We start from the raw sequence: 14,519 nt of genomic DNA on the forward strand, positions 1-14,519 counted from the left end.
ATTGGATCGAAGAATAATCAGTTTGGGAAGTGGTCACCAAATTGGGAGGGTCCTTACAAAGTGATCAAAGTCATATTCAAAAATTCTTATATGCTAGAGATATTGCAAGGTGAATGAATCACAAGAGCAATCAACGGGAAGTATTTGAAAAAGTACTTTCCAAGTGTTTGGCAAGAAGCCTAAGTGCTCTCCAAGCAATGGCTGATACATGTATCACCCTTAGAACAAAAAATGGCCAATGTATACATCGCCCTTAGTTACTGAGCAGCCGATGAGATGGGTATCATCGCTGTTTGGTTTTGTTTTGATAAGTGTTTTTAGGTTCATGCATCATTCACTTGAAAATAGGGGGACATATGTTGACAACCAAAATTTTCCATTTTGTAAAGTTTTCAAAATGTGGAATGGACTTCACCATTGAATTTCTCTTGCTGAGATGGTCAAAAAACATATATGGAACGTCTAATTTGGAGTCCGGATGAAAAAGTTATACCACGGAAAGATGCTCCATTGTCGGTGTTTTGAGTAAGCACTGGCTAGTAAATTTGTATATTGCACGTCTGACTCGGATGGTGTGCTAAGATGACACAAGGATTATACTGGTTCGGGCCGAATGTCCCTATGTCCAGTTTCGAGCTGCTCGTGTTACTAGCATTGAGTTTGTAGTAGGGAGTTACAAACTGGTGAGAGAGGGAGGTAGCTCCCAAGTCTCGGGTGTGATGCTGTGTGTTTGTTCGATGAATCATCCTCTCTGTAGTGGGATGCCCTGCTTTCCCTTTTATAGGCCAAGGTAAAGCAGGGGTTACAGCCAAAGGGAAGAGGAAAAAAGGAAAGAGAAAAAAGGCTCCCGGAGGTGCGCCGTTCTCCTCTTCGCGTGGGTTCCGCTGCCTCTGTAGATCGTGGTGGTAGCGACGTCATATCGGGGTCCTATTGGCCGCTACAGCTTACGTGCGGGCGTCATGTGCCATTCTTGTCTTCCATCCCATCCGAGCGGACGGAATGATCAGAGGGTCCTCTGACAGAAGCCATGCAGGGGCTAGCGGTATAGTGCCAGTCAATGGATGTCGGTTGACTGAAGTTGGACGGTGGTCAGGTAGGGAGTTGGCAGCACAGTGCTAGCCTATTGACGCGATGGGCGACATGAGTTTCCTAGCAAGGCTCGATGCGACCGCCAGTCGCATCAGGACACGTCCGACACGTGCTCTCAGGCGTGCGCTTCCATACGGTAATTGAAACAACCCTGATTTCCGCGAAGGGAAATCCATAGAGTCAAAGTGTAATAAGACCGTGGTAGATCATATTACCCAAATTCCAGTCGAATATCACATCCATACAATGATAATATCAGAGTACAAATAGTGCGGAATTACATAAATTATTACATTGCCACATTGGCGGAATCAAAAGTAGCATTCATCCGGAACAGCTTGAAGATAAGATCACCAAACTCGAGCGTAGGAACGAACCCCTCAACCGTCAAACTCCTCGGAGCTATACTCCTCAGCAGAACCTATGTGCCAAATTTTATCAGTGCGATTTGTACTGGCCACTCCCAACCCTATGAGCATTGCTTTGTGGAAATTGGATGCAAGGTGGATATATTCAAAAGGAACCTATAAGGCTGGGGTTTCCTATGTATTTAGCATATCAAGTATATAAAAGTATAGTCAAGTTTTAACACCATTCCCACACTCATTCCACCCCATTCCATCCAGAGCTAGGTTTTAATCCTGGGATCGATATACCACCATCTCCACACCATCCCCATACCATCGCTCAGTCGACAAGCCAACTCCCTCTCGGCACTGTCTCAAGGCCCGTAGCCCCTGGCTACGACCGACACTCTCTCACAGGGGGAGAAGAGAAGGACTCATCTCGCTATCTAGTTTAAGCGAAACCCAGGAAAGGTCCATAGCCACCAAGTCAGCATATGTATCGATTGATCAACCATACACTCTGTAGAGGTTTTACATAACCACAAGATCTGCCTTCCTCGTTGACCGTCATCAACTGGGCTGATTCCGGCCGCTTGCTAGCCTAGGATAATGCCACTCTACCATTCAGCCCTGGTACACCCCAAGTCTAGTCTAGGGTGGCTAAAACTGTGAGTCATGAGCCGGGTCCACAAGGTCTCCATGAAGTCTCAGAAGGGTGTGGGGGAAATCCTCCACGCCCCGTACCTCCCTCGCACTGTCCGCTATCAACCTAGCAGTAGTGGTAATATCCTACCAAGTAGTTCGGCCGTCCCGCACCATATAGGGTGAGTGGTACGTAAGGCTTTCTGGTGAATCTGAGTACTAGTATGTCCTTAGGGATGACCAAGCCAGAATGTCTTCATCAGGGTTTCCATTTACCGTGCCACCACAGCACCTCCACCCCGGGCTCCTCCCATCATAGGTTCACACCCAGGGCCACCTCATATACCATTTACCCACCATAGGTATCCATTCCAAGGGTGCCTAGGTAGCACCCCATGGCAAGACTTGCCCTAGGCTCGTCGTATACCCCAACTTGGTCGACACAACCCTCACCCTCCACGCATCCAAGTCACACACGCAGCACTCTCCCCATAGTCCAGATAACATTAGTTTCCACCACACATCAATGTAGTGCAAGCGTAGTAGAAGTAATAAGCAATGAAATATAGTAGCAAGCGTGTGACTAGCCTAACAGCAGGGTGAGCAAGGGTAAGGTTGCGTCAAGGTAAATGCCATCAAGAAAGCATACTACCATGCAAGTCCTATCATAGAGTGATTATAATAATAAAGTAAAGCAATAGCAGTTCTATATTAGCCATGCGTAATAGGTGCTACAAGGTTGGGTGGGATGTGGCACCTTCAGTGTAGTCGTCTCCGTACTCCTCACGGTACTCATGATCCTCGTCCGTTAGGTTCTCCTCTGAGTCTACAAATGATCGCATTATAGTCACGTTAGCGACATCTATAGAATAGCACAAAGAAGCAATGAAAATTCAAAAGAGCCAAATGCACTCAAACATGGGTTCATTGTGTGGAGATCGATTTTAGATGAATTTTGGTCCTAGTTTCGTATTTTTCTAAGGTCATATGAATTAGTTATGAATTTCCGAAGATTAAATCTATTTCTGAATATGGAAAAAGGCTGAATTAATCCTGGGCTGACATGTGTCACGCTGTGGTTGGTCCACATGGCATGCTGATGTCAGCATGATGTCATCGTCTCGGTTCTAAACTGACAGGTGGGGTCCAGCTGACGTCAGCAATTGTCATCCATTCCGATAGGTGGGGCCAGAGGCTATTAGGTCACTAACATGTGGGTCTAGTCATAGTCAACGTTAGTCAACAGTGAGTCAACGGTCAGGGTCACTGACGTGTGGGGCCTGGGCTGCTAACGTCAGCAGCTGACATCACCGTGACGTCAGCATGATGTCACCCCGGCTGCGCTGGCTTCTGTCGTGTGGGTCCCACGTGACGTCAGCATGACATCACCATCTGACATGTGGGTCTAGAGTGTCTGTGCCACTGACAGGTGGGGCTAGGTCAACGGTCAACATTGACCGGTCAATGGTCAATACGGGCTGGGTTCAAACTGGGCCTGGACAGGACTGGATTTGGGCCGGTTTGGGCCGAGCTAACCCAGACACGTGGCGTGCTGTGGCGCTGCCATGTCACATCCATTGGCCTTTACTGGGCTGTGGCCTACGGCTCTTGGTTCACGGTGGACTTAGGAGTGCTGGTCCATGGACCGCAGACTGGTCTACGGTGGACCGAGTCCATCATCTTTTCCTCTTGGCTCGGCTCATGTGCATCGTGTTCACGCGCAGGTGGCCGGCGAGGGGAGTTTTCCCCTATTTCTCTTGCGGTGTGTTCCCGCCGGCGACGTGCTCACCGACGAGCTCCTGCAATGGCTTAGGCGTCCAATTGAGGTGGGAAAAACCTCCCTGTGCCATGGCGACTGCAACGGTGGGGTCAGGGCGATGGATGGTGCTTCCTAGGTACTGGCCACGGCGAACGGCGGCTCGAGCACCACCGGCGTGCGGGAATGGTGCGGGTGCAGCGACATAGGCCGGTTCTATGGTGCGCGTGGGCGTCATAATGCTCCAGCGGGCATGTTGGGCCGGTCGAAGGGTCTTCCAGTGCCTCCGGTGGCTTTGGCCATGGCGGCGGTCTTTCGAGCACGACGGCGGTGTCGATGTGGGGGCTACGGCCTCGGAGAGGCATCACGGTGGGGTGTGTAGGCTCCTATGGATTCGTGTGGATGCGGCGAGGGCGTCCAGAGCTCAAGGCGGGGCTTCCGGTTTCTAGGTGGCCGATAGGGACTCCCCAGCGGCCACGGCGACATGGTGACGACAGCGAGGCGTGCGGGTGCACTACGGGGCTCCAACGGGGTGGTCACGGCTTGGTTGCGGGTGTGCGCGTGGGTGCGTGTGTTCCCAGTGGCTGGAGACAAGGCACTGGCCTACGCGCTCAAGGTGTGGAGCGCCATGGATGGAATAGCAGAGTCTGGCGGCGAGCAGGGGAAGAGCTAAGGCTCATCGCTGGTGTCATAGACGATGGGGTGGTGGTGCAGTGAAGAGTCGTGGCCATGTAGCTCTGGAAGCAGTGTCGTGTCGCCCGCTCTGGCTTGACCCACGGCAGTGCTCCGAACTCCGGCATGCTCCCGGTCCCCCTCCCGGCAGCGGCTTCAGCGTTTCCCCCCTTCTTCTTCTTCTTCTCCCTCTTCTCTCTTGGCTCGAGTGTGTTGTGGACGGCCACCGAGGTGGCGGCGGGCGATGGGACGAGCTCTAGGGCTCTAGGCGTGGCTTTATAGCCCCCAGTGCCCGAGCTCCATCTATGGCGGACGGGCGGATGGCATCGTGCGGTGGAGGTGTGTGCACTGTATCCGACGACTCGTGCGAGGTTGCATGGGCGCGGCGCAAGGGAACAGGGCCATGCCCCGGGCATGACCCCCTAGCCCGCCCTGCCACCGCTGTCGGGGCTTGGTCGCGCGGGCGATTGATTGTGGGGAGAAGATGACACTATAGCGGGGTGCGGCTGACATGCGGGGCCAAGTGGCAGCGGCAGCAAGGAGAAAGCGGGGAGGCGCGCGGGCGTGGGTGACGTGCGGCTGACGCATGGGGTCCGGCGGCAGTGATCGCAAGCGAGCGAGGGTGCGCGGGCATGCGCGGCATGTGCTGGGCCACAAGCTGGACCGCGCGCCCGCTGGGTGAAGGCGGGCGCGGTTGGTAGGCTGGTTGGCGCGGTGGGGCTGGATGGGCTGTGAAGCCGAGCAGGCCGAGGTGGCTTGCGTGGCCTACTTCCTTTCCTTTCTTTTCTATTTTTCATTTCTTCTCCATTGTTTGAATTCAAATTGATTTGGAATTTGAATTCAAAATTGATATACTTTATTCATTGAAGTTTAAGGAATTTTTATTTATCTATTTTGTATAACAAACATAGGTGTGGCTTTGTTATACAAAAATAGAATTGGTTTTCTCTTTAAACCTTTATTCTTTAGTTTGAGTAATAATTACTTTATGGTGTATTTCATTACAGTAGTGGTTAAGCATAACATAAGGCAAATGAAAATCCAAATCACAATTTGAGTTAACAATGTATGCAACACTTTATTTGTTAGAAATCAAACAACATAATCTACAGATGACATGCCATGCTTATGTGTTGACTTAGGTTAAGGTTAGACCTAATGCATCTCTTAGGTTGGGTTTCTATACATGGCACTCATCATAACATGGGAGTTTTAAGAAAAAATTTTGTAGTTGGTATTTTTAGTGTATGGATTTTTGGGTTGTTACAGTAGTGGTTGAAGCGATTCGAGCCCTACCCTGGGACCACTGCTTTGGTCTAGTAGCAGATCCGATCCCCAAGGATCGGGTGAGGCGGAAATCTCTCCCTAGGAGCCGGGCGAGACGGAATCCGACCCACAGGGGTTGGATCAGGCAGGTCCCTCCTCGTGGGACCGGACGAGGCATGTCCCGGCCCCTGGGGGTCGGATGATGCAGAAACCTCATCCTCGGTGTTGGATGAGGCGGGGCCCAGCCCCTAGGGGTCGGATGAGGTGGAAACCTCATCCTCGACGTCTGACGAGGCGTGGCCCAGCCCCTGGGGGTCGGACGAGGCGGAAACCTCACCCTCGGTGTCGGGCGAGGCCGTAGTTGCGTCTTTAACAATCGGATGAGGCGACATGACGCTCTTTAATCCATTGGCTCGGATATCCGGGTATAGATATCCGACATCCATTGTTGGGAGTTCCAATAGGTGATGAGACTTCTGGGAAGCCTGAAGGAACCTACTCGGGTATCTGGGGTTATCCCCACATCGGGAGTTCTGACAAAGGTCGGAAGTTCCTACTGTCGGGAGTTCCGATCCAAGTTGGGACTTCCGACAGACCTAACAAAAAACCCTGTTCGACTCTGGCCTTTTGGATTCCAATCCAAACTGTTCTAAACTTGTGGGAAACTTGAAAAATAAGGCTTAGAGAGGTTTTCTACTGGGATAAGACCACCCCCTCTATATATAAGAGAGGATCATGGCCGATTGAGTTCCCATCTATCTAATCGATAAACAAATCAATCTACTACCTCTACTCCAACCCTTCTACCCTATTCTTCAACCTCCATGATGTTCATCCCTTGATCCACGACCAAGGAGGCGCCCTAGGCTTGTCAGCCGACCTAAGGCAACCCGGCGACGTCCTTGCCCTGACGGGGTCCCTTCCGGGCGAGAGCTTCGACGGTTTCTTTGCTAGTTTACCTGAAAACTAGCCGGTTTTTTGTCACGCAGGCACGTTGGTTATCCTTTGGTGGTTTGCTTGTAAACCTCTCCGTTCTTCACCACGAAAGAGTGACATTCTTGCTGCGTTCTTCGGTCCGTAGCGGCCCGGGCATCCAATACCCTTGCTGGTGTGTGATTTGGACGGTGTGTGATTTGGACCACATCCATCGTCAACACATTTATATTAGCAGCGAGATATGAATGTCCCTATCTGAACTTTTTTTCAGTTTGACATTCTATTTTGCTATATCCTGTACATACAGGATCACAACTTGTATAGATTAGTTCATTGTCAGAAAAATATCACAATGTCAAAAACCATAGTCTTTGTTTGGACGATAATTACCGACGAATGCTGATTGATCCCATCCCAATAGAATAATAAATCAATTAAGTGTGTGTATATATATATACACACAGAGAGAGAGGCTATTCAGTAGCCGGCTACAAAATAAGTTATTCTGTAGCCACCTCCATTTACAATAATTTTATATACTAATTTACGATAATGTCAATACATACTTACGATAGTTGGGTTACTATAACACATGAGGATATTTACCATAACGTTATAGTAAACCACTTAGTAAGGATTTACTGTAATCTCGTAAATTAATATAGTAATTATCGTAACTCAAAGTGGCTACAGAATAAGTTATTTTGTAGCCAGCTACAGGGTAGTGTATATATATAGGGAGAGGCTATTCAGCAGCCGGCTACAAAATAAGTTATTCTGTAGCCACCTCTATTTACCATAATTTTATATACTAATTTACTATAATGTCAATACATATTTACGATAGTTGGGTTACTATAACACATGGGAATATTTACCATAACGTTATAGTAAACCACTTAGTAAGGAGTTACTGTAAATCTCGTAAATTAACATAGTAATTATTGTAACTCAAAGTGGCTACAGAATAAGTTATTCTGCAGCCAGCTATAGGATAGTAGTTCTATATATATATATATATATATATATATATATATATATATATATATATATATATATATATATATATATATATATATATATATATATATATATATATATGAGACTTTTAGCTCTGTGTCGTTATAAAAGATGGTCGTTTCACATGTGCCACTAAAACGTTGAGCCGCACCCAAGTGCCATCCACCTAAACTTTCTTGTCCCCCATGTCATTCCGTCCACCTTCTATTCGGTTTGTAACGTCTGACAGGTCTGACATGTGGGACCGAGCAGGAGAACTGACCATCTTACCCCTTGAGACTGGAGTGCATATACGGTGGGCAAATTGACTGGCATTGACCGCCATCTCACTTCTCTCTCTATTCCTCTCTCTCGTCTCTTCCCCAAACCCTAGCGGCGGAGTCCGGATCGGCGGCGGTGGGTGAGCGGCGGCGGCGGCGGTACCCTAGAGGCGTCGTGGCTGGGAGGCAAGAATACCCATCCCAGGTGCTTGTGGCGTCGATTTTTGGAGCTCGTGTTTACTCTGTTCGTCTGCTCGAGTTCGTCGGTTCCTGTCTGTGCGCATGGGTGCTCGGCACCTGGTGCTACTGGTGCAGGCTGGAGCAGAGCCGAGCGCTCCTAGTCGTGCAACCGAGTCTAGCACAGCCTCAGGCCAAATTGCCTGCTTCTCTCGTGAACGGCGAGCAGTTCCTCCGTCCCCTTTTATTTTCGTCTGTTCTTGCAGCCGATTTCTAAATCCACAACATAGGTGTTGAAATTGGTGGCCTTCGGTTCAATCAGGTTCGGCACTGAGTAGTACCACGCCGACCAATTGTTGCCGCCGGTGGCTCTGTGCAGCCCCATCGGCCAGGCTTTGAGTTTGCTGGCTCGTTCTTCGTTCTTGTCCAGATATCCGTTCAGCTGCAGCAGTGTGTGCAGCTCTCTAATTTTAGTAGCTTGCAGTTAGCTTTTGAGCAGCAAGTCAGCAGTCCGCGCTGCTCCTGGTGATCAGTGGCAACAACATCAACTGGCGGCGGCTACTGTGTTCCTCATGCAGGTAAGCAGCAGGGCAACAGGTTTTTGGTCATGATAAATATGCATGTCATTGTCAAGCTATAGTGATGCAATAATGAATATCCTTTCTTACAATCTTTATCTAATGATTTAAGCTTCAATGTATTTCCTCTAGCTTGAGCTAATTTATTTGCATGAGAAAATTTACACGGCTTCTACTCTGAATGTTTAGTGTGTCCAAAAATTGCGTGCTCCTATGTAAGATGGACGCAGACAGTAGCTTCAACCTAGAAATCCAGATTGTTGCTCCCAATGCGCGTGGTCGGTGGTACTCGTTGGACATGGTTGTGGATGCTGACCGGACTAACTTCAGAGATTTGTTTGGGTCCATTGTCGACAAGTGTCCTCCCACGTACGATGATGTAGCTCGAATGTTTTATTTGTGTCTGGACAGTAAGCTCCATGTTGAAGTCTGCAAAGACCAAGACTTAGTTGAAATGTTTGCCAAAAACAAGGTTTCGAAGTGCTGCTACTTGACATTTGCATATACTAGCCCAACTAGTGAGCCTCAGCTTCCTGATTGGGAGTTTGGTGACAATGCCCACTCTATTCAAGCCCTAGTCACCCCTTCAGTCCACTGTCCAAGCATAGCTGAACCAAGCAAAAACACCCAGAGCGTATCTGTAGTGCCTGAACATGAATCACTTGGAAACCCAAATCCATCCTATGAGCATGTGGGTGTTGATGATGAAGGATTGTATCTCGACCTTGGTCCTGATTATCCCGAACCTTCCAATCCTCATAAGCCAAGACAGCCTGCTACCCCTAAGGCCTCTGAATCAGACACTGATGAAGAGTCTGATGTTGATGATCATGATGATGAGAAAGATTATGAAATAGAGGATGTAGATGATATTGTTAAAGATAAACAGCCTGAACAAATGCCTAATGCTGACTATGACAAGAAGGACCCTCCTATGGCAGTAGGCACTGTGTATTCAGACATTAATGCTTTTAGATTGGCTGTAGCTACTCATGCTGTGAGACGTGAGATCCATTATGACATTGAGGCTAGTGACACAGGGAGGTTTAGGGCAAGCTACAGTTTCAAGGAAGAATTGGGCTGTCAGTGGAGAATTCATGCATCAACTACCAAGGATGGGCGTACTGTAAAGGTATTCTATTTTACCAAATGTACATTCATTTATTTTTTTTTGGACCTAATGATTGTAAGGACTGTTTCTTTTTTTAGGTGAAGAAGAATCCATTTGGCCATGACTGTCAGAGTGCCAGGAGGACTGGAGTCTGTGTAGGAGTCACACAGTTTTGGGTGTGTCATCAAGTGATTGATTGGCTGAAGGAAGATGGGACTCTAGGTGCCAAAGAACTGCAGAAGAAGTTGAATGCTGAATTTGGGATCTGGGTGCCCTACAGGAGAGTGTACAAAGGTAAAAACCTTGCCATAGATAAGCTGTATGGGCCTTGGGTCATCAAGTGTATGTATCATCTAGTACAAAATTTCAAGAAGAGGTATAGTGGAAAGATTTTTGATGATCATTTATGGGCAGCTGCATATTCATGGAGCCCATACATGTTTAATAAACACTATCAGGCAATGGCTCAAGCCAAACCAGAGGCTATGGTATATCTCCAAGAGACTCATAAGAAAAAGTGGACTAGGAGCCAGTTCTTCATTAGTTCAAAGGTGGACTATGTCACTAATAACTTGGCTGAGTCCTTCAATAATTGGATAAAGCCTGAGAAAGGGAAGCACCTGGATGACTTGATGGACACCATTAGATAGAAGATATTGATCAAGTGGAATCATAGGAAGAGGGTGGCAAGGACATTTGAAGGCAAGATTTTACTTCATATTGTGAAGAAGCTGAGAGAAGACAGTTTCAACCTTGACATAGAAGTGATCACAAGCTCACTTGAAGGTGTTGCAGAAGTTTGTGCTAAGGGGGGTAGTTCATTTAGGTTTGTGGTTGACTTAGGTAATAGAACATGTTCATGTAATGCTTGGCAAGGGTCAGGAATACCCTGCAAACATGCTATTGCGTACATCACTTCAATTCCTAAAGCAAAACTAGAAGACCATGTAGATGAGTACTTTTCTATCCAGAAATTCAAAGAAGCTTATGCAGGCTCTATCCCATGTATTCCTGACAAGTCCATGTGGCCCAAAGCCACACATGGGTTCTTCATGCACCCTTCATTGCTTAAGTCAACAGCAGGAAGAAGGAAAAATAGGATGAAAGGGGCTCTGGAGGGAGGAAGTGGGAAGAAGAAGAAGAAACATGAGTGTCCCATATGCCATGAATTGGGGCATCACTGGTACACTTGCAAGAATGGGGATCCAGCAGACATAGCTGCAATGGAGGCAGAAAGGTAATCAAATACATCTACATAAATAAAACTATCATTTAACTGAACTACATTTTCTATTAACAAGTGTCTTTTGTAGAGGTCTCCCAAAGAAAAAGCAGAAGAAAGTAGCTAGTACCAATACAGAGACTAGCCTTGTGGTGGCCACTCCATCAACAGGGATGGTATTCCCACACAATGAGGCAGTGGCCAATGCTGCAGAAAAGAAGAGGAAGAGCAAATCATCTTCTTCAACAACTTCCAAGAAAAAGAAGGCATCAGCTAGCACTGCACCATCAACAACTCCAAACACCCTATCTGGTAGGTATGTTTTTCCTATAGTTCTGCAATTTCCCATTGTAATGAAGCTTGTTCCAATAACTGGTATTTGATAGTAACAGGTCTGGAACTGGTTCCAATGAACTAGTCTCCCTCTAGGCATCAACTGCAACAGTGCAGACACCACCAGTGGAGGTTGTTCTGCCCCAGAGTTCACCAAGGATGAAGATAGGAGTGAAGAAGAAGCTGACACCTAAGAAGCCTCCCCTTGTACCAGCAAGCCTAGCCAGCCCAGATTCAAATACCAGGAGCAAGAAGAAGGTAATGCTGGAATGAAAGGTGTCTACCTGATTGTTGTGTGGGGATGTCTTTTGGCCTCATTTGCTTTTGTGGTTGTTTTGCTAAAGCTGTGCCTGGTGCCTGCTTTTGGATGAGTAGTACATGAGCTACTGCTGTTTGCTATGCCTACTGGCATCATTTCATTTTGGCTTGACTAGAACTTAATGTCTGGATGAAGCACTTATGTGCCTGCTGTAATGTTGGTGACATGTTGAAAATTTTAGCTAATGCGTTGAAAACCAGTGACCAAATGTTGGTCTATGAACCATATTATTATTATATATTGTGTTAAATATTATTATTATATATTGTGTTCATTTCTTGTGTTGGCATCACGTACATACTCTAGTTTTTTTGGCATTAAAAAAGGTGCACATTAATTCATATGTTCATGCATCACGTACATACTCTAGTTTTTTTTTTGCGCCAACACAACTGCCCAGCTCGGCCAGGGAGTGGCACAGAAGGACAATGGTGATTTTGATCAGCCTCTATGGCCTCAGGGCAAGCAGGTCTTTTCTCCATGCCGTTTCCCTCCGTTAGAGTGCAAAGTGAATGGAATGGCCTGGGAGACAAGAAAGTTTAGGTGGATGGCGCATGGGTGCGGCCCAACTTTTTAGTGGCATGTGGGAAACGACCATCTTTTATAATGGTACAGAGGTAAAAGTCTCTCTCTCTCTCTCTATATATATATATATATATATATATATATATTTCTCTATCTCTTCTCTACCACTAAATCATTCATAACTATTCCATACACAGGTCCGACACCAAAACTGCTCCATACGATCAGATCAGGAAGACAACGCGCACTCGCTCCATACGATCAGCTCAATCCCCATAACAACAGCAGCAATTCAGTAGGCAAAAAATCAATCCCCATAACTGCTATAGCGGCACCACGGTGGCCAAGTTGCTCATGTTCCTGCTCACCAACGCCGTCTCCGTCGTCGTCGTCTCCTCGGGTGCCGAGCCCTCCCTCCTTCGCCGCTACAGCAGCAGTGGCTATAGGCCTACCGCCACCAACCTCCACCTCTGGGATGGCTCCACGGTGCTCCAAGCGGACCTCAACGTCACGCAGGCCGCGCTCGCCGCTGGCCACATGACCTCGTGGACCTCCACGCTCGTGTCCACACCGCCAACGAGCTCCTCCAGACGCTCCTCCAAGCCATGCAGGACCACGGCGGCTGGGACCTCCCTACGACGTCTAACTATGGATGGAAACGCGAGCCTGCCGGCCCGCATCGCAAGGTGGCTGAGGCTGCGGCGGGGGAGGTGTTCCCGGTGCTGGACCACACGTACGTCCGTGTCCAGGACGACCTAGAACGCTACATGGACTACGCACCCGATGAGGAGTGCCCGTCCGACGAGCCGCTCGCGCACAGGCTCATGCTCAGCAGCTGTGAGCCGCTGTTGTGCCATCGATGCCGCCCGCGGTCGCCCAAGGGGTACCCACAGTCGTTGCCGCTGCCTCGGAGCCTCTGGACCATGCCATCGGACACCACCGTCATGTGGAACGCATACGCGTGCAAGAACTACTCGTGCCTCATGGCCGCCGCCCGCGGTGGCGGCATCAGCGGCTACGATGACGGATGCTTCGACCTACGTCATGAGCGGGGGAATAAGAATAAGGCCAACAGATGGGCGCGCGACGATGGCATGCTATCCTACTCCATCGATGCCGTGCTCCGTGCGTGGCCCAACGACACGGTACGCATCGGCCTAGACCTCGATGATGGCTCCCCCTCTGACACGTTCATGGCGTGGATGCTGGAGCACTCGTGGGTCACCGTGCTCACCGCGGTTGTCAACTCTGGTACGCCGTTCAGCAGCTTCATCGTGTCATGCTGCCTGGTGCCACTACACTTCACCGACATGCACTAGCTGCCCCTGTTTGACGGTACCATGGACATCGTGCACGCCAGGCACGACCTCGACGGCAGTGGGTGGATGTCCCCTGATGTGATGCTGGAGTTCGCGTTGTTCGACGTGTATAGGGTGCTTAGGCCAGGGGGCTTGTTCTAGCTGGACCACTTCGTCTGCGCCGCTGTGTAGTAGAACGCGACGTTCGCGCCGATGATTGATCACGTCGGGTTCAGGAAGCTATGGTGGAACATCGGCAGGGGAAAGGAGAAGGAGAAGTGGTACGTGTCGGCGCTGTTGGAGAAGCCCATGACATGAGCATGAGAACATTTATGTGCGTTTGTTTTTTTACAGGGAAATTGTGGCTGTAATAATCCTATGAATTATGTCTTGGTCATTCTTGCTTCTAGTGTACTATGACTTTTTGCCCAATTGTAGAAAAATACAATACATTACGTGTCAGCTTCCTATTGGTTGATAATTGTCTAAGACCAAAAAGAAATTTGGTGCCTAATTGAAAATGTTTGTGGTGGAATTAGAATCTCTACAACTAAAGCATTCATAACTAAATCTTCTGGATCATCATTGATTGGTGACCAACTACAGCTTGTTATTCGTGCAAAGCACATTCTCTTAGTTGAACTATTGAGAGATTAGATTCTTAATTGTAGAATAGATTATAAAACATGTACTGTGAAACACAAACTTGTTATGATTATCTTTTGATGGCACTTGATTCCTAAAGAAGTGCAAGCTTATCTTTCGCGTATTATAGGCATGAAGTGATGAGACAATTGAAGTTGATGTTTTAGTTTTGCATTCAAATTTAGAGTTATTTTTTAACTATCTATCTTTCGTGAAGACTTATGTAATATTGATTGAAACATTATGTGTCGGTGCGAAAAGTGACCAACAAGTAAATATTTATAGTTTTGCCGTGCGTTGTGATCGGATGTGGCCTAGCACTC

The 14,519-nt window shown here is 48.0% G+C and overlaps 2 pseudogenes; one reads left to right on the plus strand and one right to left on the minus strand.

The window, feature by feature from the left end:
• The window catches only part of LOC136542745 (protein argonaute 12-like), a 249,583-nt pseudogene that overhangs the window by 97,567 nt on the left and 137,497 nt on the right, over positions 1 to 14,519 (minus strand).
• On the plus strand, positions 11,078 to 13,869 carry LOC136510156 (probable methyltransferase At1g29790; annotated as a pseudogene).

This window comes from Miscanthus floridulus, chromosome 1, assembly GCF_019320115.1.
Source record: "Miscanthus floridulus cultivar M001 chromosome 1, ASM1932011v1, whole genome shotgun sequence".
NCBI lineage: Eukaryota > Viridiplantae > Streptophyta > Magnoliopsida > Poales > Poaceae > Miscanthus > Miscanthus floridulus.